The following is a 7,125-nucleotide window of genomic DNA, read 5'->3' on the forward strand; positions in this document are numbered from 1 at the left end:
AATATCTCTTTGTGATCCAGACAGTCTCTAATGAAGAGGCTGACAAATTTAACATTCTTTCTTTTCATTCTTTCTTTCTTGAGAGCACTTGCCCACCACTGTTTTATATGTCACCTAGAACCTCCATCAGTAAACTTCCTATGTGCAGCTTAAATCTAAAACTACTCTAAACACTCACAGAATAAATCAAGCAAGACACAGGCACTGAGCTAAATCTGAGCAAAAGTTTTCAGAAGTAGCTCAGGAAGCCTTTCCCAAGTGGGAGGAGATCAAGTTTAGCTGAGCCTTCCTGCAATCCCTGGCTCGCAGGAAGAGTGGAGTGGCAAGTGAAGGATCATGCTTGATGTCAGTAATTTAGGAGCAAGATTTTTCAGAAAAGAAGACCTGTGTTGATTGTTTTGTGTGAACAAATTGTAATAGATTTTTTTTCCTCTTCTCTCACTTAAGCTTCAAAGTAGCCAGTAGCTTTGAAATGCATGTCTGTAATGTTTCAGATGTACAAACAACCTGCAATTACAGTATGAAAATTTGTGGAAGAATATTGTTTTCACTTTCTAGCCCCAAAACTGTTAGGAGGGACCAAAATTGCTTGTTTTGTAACTGAAAGACAGTGTTTAATATTAAAACTAGTTTATTCTAAATCTGGTAGCTCCAAAATAGTCCTATTTGTGCATAACTTGGTGATCTAATTTCATTTGGTTGCCTGTTTCAGTGTATTATTTTGATTAAGCTGTAAGAGTCAACAAAAAAACACTTCAGTGAATTGATCTGCTTCTAGCTTATGCAAATCACTGACATCAAATTTCTCAGTGGCCTAATCTGTTAATCAGAGTTTTGCTGAACCTAGCAATTGTCACTGATGTCTGATAACATATTAAAATCCTTGCTTCCCTAATTTTTATCACTTTTGATACATAATATTTTATAATAGCTTTAAAATTTGCCCATCCCCACCACTATAGTTTCTTCATTAAAAGCAGCCTGCCAACTTAAATATACTGTATATAATTGCATAGTGTTTGATATTCCCTGATTACTTTCAAATTACGGTATCTCCTTTCCTCCCCCCTCTCTATAATATTCTCAAGAATATTATATTTTGATCCCTGTCTACCATTTATATCTCCTGAATTGCAATAGTTGTTGCCTTTTTCCTGCTGTTTAAAACGTCCTCCAAGCCATCCATCATTTTATGTTAGAGTGGCCCAGTGAGGGAAATGCAGCAGGGCTCTGCACCTGCACGAAATCCACTATTATGCTGGGCCAGTTAATAAAAGCAGCAAACAAGCTGCAGCACAACAAAAAACAACCCAGCAGATTGATTACAGCAATGGATAATACTAATGTCTTAAATTAAATATGTCTGAAAGTATCCTCATCTGTTTCTCACACTTGATGCCAGGCTGTACTTAACTTCAGCACAGGCCATGGCTGCCTGCAGCATAGAAACAGGGATGGAAAGAGTCCTGATCCAAATAGGGGGACAGGAAGGGGAGGGGGCAGCTACTCAGCTGTACAGCACTGACGTGAATGTAAAAATATGTTTTGTGTTAGTTGATCCTAATGGAAAGAATAAAGCCTCCTTATTCCTGTTGCTATATCTGTGCCTGGTTACTACTTGGATTTCCTAAAAAATAAAATTCCGATTAGTGTCCTGCCTACACTGGCAAAGAACTTGGCATTGCATTTGTTGTGCAACCAAATTGCTTACAGCATCAGAAATACTAACATCAGGGCCTTCATTTTTATCTTACTTGCTTTTCATCGCCTGAGATAATGAAAGCCCAACTGGAAAACTACAATGGAGCATACCAAGAAGGAGAGAAAGGAAGCACAAAGTTTTGCTTATTATAGATTAGTAGCTAATATCCAACTGCCCAAAAGAGAGATGGAGAAAGATGTTATGCTTATGTTCTGTTTTCCTTCTGTGTCTCAAAACCCATCTATCACCCGTGATCAAGTTATAAAACTGCTCTTCTGAATTACATAAAAGCCAGAAGAAATTCCACTACCATACACATCATCATTAGTAAAAATCCAGCATGACTTTTGTCATTCAGTTTTGGCATATAAAGACAGCATAGGCTATCTTTATGATGAATGCTGGATTCTGTGATATTCTATTATTCTATAAAAGTAGAGTTTCAGTATTGCTGAAAATATCCTTCAGTAGTTAATCAATTATAAATATTTAAAATCTCTCACTGACATTCTGGAACAGACACACCTCACTAATTAACACTAATGATCAGGAGAATCAAATTAGTGACTAATGGAATGAATACATAAAGCAAGGCAATGTAGCAAAAAAAGTCTGTTAGTATGTTTGTTCAGAACAGTTTAATTCATTTCTAATGCAATGATTTATTATGAGTCAATTAGAACTCTGTCTTTTTATAATTATTTTTATTTATTTGACAAAATACTTTCACTGTGGCAAATGACATTTTATTAAATCTGAGACATTCTGTAGCAACATCTGAATGCAAGAAGAACATTTACAGAGAAAAAGCGTGCACCTCCCTACCTGGCATCCTACCACAGGTTACACTGCTTCATTCAAACTAATGTCAGGCAGAAACACTGAGTCTATCTCCAGATAAAGTGGTGTTCCCATAGAGCACACGTCAGTGTTATCCAGACTTTAGCTTGGGTCCCATATGCAGCACCCTGCCCATATTTGCACAAACCTCTGCTCATGCACTTTAGCCCAGACAATGCTGAGTGCCTTCCTTTTACAATGTCAGGTTTCCAACCTGGCTGGTTCAGAACAGCCTCGTGGCATACATTGTCATGCCAAGAGACAACCAGCAGCCTGGCAGCTCTTAATCAAGTCTCCAGCAGAGATTCAGGAAGGCCTGCAAGCATTTTCTGCATCCCCTTGCTGTAAGTATCTATATGTAGTGACGGCAGGATTTCCTTATCTCTATTCTGGCCCCATGTACTGTCCCTAGGGCTGATCTGGACTGTTTCATCCACTCTAAAATTAGCAGAGCAACTGATTTCCATTTCTTTAAACTGAAAAATTCTAGTTTAATCCTTTTTCCATAGAAAATGTTTAAAATCCACTCTTTTTTTTGTTGTTATTGTTGTTGTTTAATTCATTAAATGATAGCATTTCAGGAATTGCTGTGCATGAAGTGTTACAATAATAATGGTAGACCTAAGCCCCAAAATTCAAAGTAAAAGTTACTACTGTAGAAAACCTGAATTTTCTTAATGTGGCTATGTTCTACATTTCTCCCTTAGGAGTATCTCTAACATTACCAGCTGGATAGTGAAGGATATATTGGAGCAGACAACAGCTCCCATCTGGCATCAGGCATCTGTGTTACCCTTCAGATCGTGTAATTATTGGAAATACATCTTCCAGAGGGATTTGAATATTAAAGAAATCTAGGAAAAAACCTCACTTTTATGTAAAAAAATGCAAGTTGGTAAAGTGCAAGTTTGTAAAATTTTGCTTTAACACTTCTTCCCAAAATATGATTGATGATCTGCCATGGTAACAAAAAGGCAGAACAGACTATACATATAAAATAGGAATCCAAAAGCTGCTAATTAAATGAAAATGTTGAGCTCCTATGATCACTGTTCAACTCTCTGCAGAGGAAATGCACCACTGATCTTACCTGCTCTTCTAGCAGCTCTGTCGTAAGTCTATGCTGATTTATAGAAACACACAAAAGAAAGGGAATTTATCAGTGGATGCTGAGCCCATGGAGGTTAAGTGGGGGATGTCTACACAGGTGGACTTGTCACGAGCTTCTCTCTCCCATGCCCTACCACAGAGCCATGAACATGTTCATCCCAGGAGCCACACAACTGTACTTGCAAAATGCAGAGCTATGGGCAGTGGCAACAGACATGGCTATGTCACTCTACACAGAAGTGATGCCCCAGGCTGGCTTGGCATACATCTTCTGCCACGGGTTTCTCTGTTGGGTGGCAGCACTGTGTTAGCAAAAGTTGTGGTGCTTTGCCTGGGCTCACAGGTCCACCCAGTGGTGCTCCCCAGCCTAAGAAAAGAGCTCCTATGGACAGCAGGGCTTCACACTGCCCCAGCAGAGATGAAGCAGTGCCCCTGAGCCTCACCCCTCTCCTTTATTAAACAGAGCATATGCACAAAGTGTAAATAAACTAATTCACCAGGGAAATTATTTTCTGTGTCACTTAATTTTCTACAGCTTCTCCTTCCAGAGGCCTGAAAAAGCTGGTATTGAGCAAACATGCAAAAATAATTAACCTCTCTGACCTTCCAATTGATCAGCTGTGGCCATCTGCCCTTTTATCTGGCTACAAGGAATAGGTCTGTGGAACAGCTCTTTTATAGTTTACCACTGGTCACTGCATGAGATATTATGAGATCTACTGATGCAGAAAGAGCTTATAATTAACTATCTGAGATCTTAAACTGAGCTAAAGGGTCAGAGATGAGATCTCAGCCCTTATCACATTTTTGGGGAAAATTACCAGCTCAGCGACAGAGCCCAGTCTCCTGCTAGCAACAATCTACTCTAGAGGGGTTTAACTCTTAGCCGTTATTTTTCACATAGAAATTCTGTTCCTGTGCTCCACTCAGCTGAACTTGAACATAAAAACAATGAGCATCCAGTGTTGTTAATATTAAATAATCTGCTGTACAGGGAGTTATCTTGCTATAAACAATTACTCCAGAGCTGTTTGACAGACATAGCACACAGCTAGTAGTTCAGTGGTAGATCAAAGACACAGGAGATCTGAGAAAAAAAAATTCATCAGGAAGAAATAGTTGAACTTGTATATTCTACTGAGGCCTACAAGTTGTACTTCTGTGAGAAAGAAGAAGTGGCCAGTCAAGTAAAACCCCAGGAAATACAAAGACGCATTAAGATGATGCTAAATAACATGGAAATCTCATGGTTCTTCAGTAAACATTCATGTTCATCCACACCTGGAGCTCACCAAAACTTCTGAAAACAAAGGAATGCACAACATACAAATAAAAATCTCCAGCAAGAACTGAAGGAATTCAGCTGCCTAGCTAGCATTCTGATTACTAGGGTGGGACACAACTAAGCCAAAGCCTCTTGCAGACAAAGTGCTGAACAAGACAGATAAGCTATCCCTAGAGGACAGTGACATTCCCTTTTTTTTTTTTCACTGTCATCAAGCATAGAGACATATTACTGAGGTTAAGTAGAATCAAACCTGACAGTGGGAAATTAAAAGCATGTCACATTTTTCTGAAAAGACTAGTGGGTTTTTTTTGGTTTGGTTTGGTTTTGTTTTGGTGTTATATATATATATCTCCATAACATCTTTCCCTGAGAACAAACACAAGCAGCCTGGTAAAGAGGCTGGCAATAGCCATCAGATCTCTGGGAACAGCACCAGTACTCACTACTGACCCACTCCCTCTATGGTGCACATAGCTGCTAGGTGCAGAGGAGAGCCTTCTGACATGTGGTATTACACCTATGACAAACAAGGCATTTCAACTGTATCTCTTTGGCTTTTAAATCAGAAAATATACTTCTTTCTATCCCCCTTTACCCCCTCTTGGAACAAGGAGAAAAATATTCTTTTCTGAATTGGATCCTTGATGAGTTAAAATTAATTATCACAATGCTGAATTTCATTTTTGTTGGGTTTTTTTTTGTTTGTTTGCTTGTATCCTGTAAAAACAAAACAAAAGAAAGGAGATTTTTCCCAAGTAGTCTAACACCACAATTCTTCTGAAAACAAACAAGGTTTGTATTCCAAAGTTAGTTACAAGTTTTAAGCACACTATCAATTGTACTTTTTACACATACTTACTCAACTACGTATGTTCATATTTATTATGTATACAAAGACACAAATAGTACAAGGCGTATACATTAAACCACTGTAATTTGAAATCTATAGCAACAGATAAGGAAAGCTCCACTCTTTGTAACTAAGAAGAAAATTACTCATTTGTGATTACTGACTTAAATATATTGTAAATAGAAACTAACCAGACAAGAGTATATACCTGGCATAAAATCAGTAGCCAGAAACAAAACAAAGAAATTTTAGCAAATTATGCTTAGGAAGTTACCCTGCCATGGAATGTAGATCTACCTCACTTTCCCTCCTCTGGTGCAATGCAACTTTGAGCGGGGATTTGAATATTCCTTTTGACTGGACTGTATTCTGCACAATGTTTCTGTATCTTGGGAAATAATGCTTGGTTTAAAGCAAAGGAAAGTACATTGTCTCCTGGTGCAACTTGAGGCAATTCCTTTTGTCCTATGGCTTGTTACCTGGGAGAAGGAATGACCCCTACATGGCTATAATTTCCTTTTCAGATCATTATGGAGAGCAATACGGTCTCCCTGCTGTTTCCTTTTCTCTAGACTGAACAACCCCATTTCTGTCAGTCATTCCTTATAAGACTTGATACCTTTCAGGATACATCGCTAAATCAGCAACCAGGCTTCCATATGATCATGTAAGTATTTGGTTAATTAATCAAAACTCCATTAAGCTTCAGAAAACACTGATTTTGAGCACTCCTGTGGTTTTACTTGACAGTGGATACTTCTCCCAACCTTCCATCTAGTCTCCTGACCCTTCCTCACAGCAGTCCAGTTAGTAGCATGGATGAAGAGGTGCACCTTGCTGCTTGAGGGAGGAATCGTACAACAAACAATTTTGTACCGCGCCTAAAAAGTAAAATTGTGCGGCAAACAGTACACGAAGATGCTGCCACTAGATGGCAACAAGTGCACATGAAAAGAACACGTTTCTGAGAGCACAACTAATGGTCTCTTCACTCAGCAAGAGTTTATTTCTTCATCAGGCAACAGAGGTAGGAAGGCAACAGGGCAGCACAAAAGCCCTGTCTGAGTACATACTGTGCATTTTGAAAGCTGCATTGTATCCCAACGCTGTCTAATTCCCCAACTCCCATTTCATCGAGCTGTGTTTTAAAGCTAGCTACCAAAACAAACAAAAAAAAGTTGCAGCTGGAGCCCCAAGGCGGTTCAGGGAAGCTTTAAGGATAATGCTCAATAGAGTTCAAATATCTGGGTGCAAGAGACTATGACGCTCGAGGAGAGTGAAACCAGAGGGGACATAGGAAAATCCTTAGCCATTTGAAAGTATTTACTCTACAAG

The sequence above is a fragment of the Lichenostomus cassidix genome, chromosome 1Aa (genome assembly GCF_008360975.1).
Source record: "Lichenostomus cassidix isolate B80296 chromosome 1Aa, HeHo_3.0, whole genome shotgun sequence".
NCBI classification, from domain to species: Eukaryota; Metazoa; Chordata; class Aves; order Passeriformes; family Meliphagidae; genus Lichenostomus; species Lichenostomus cassidix.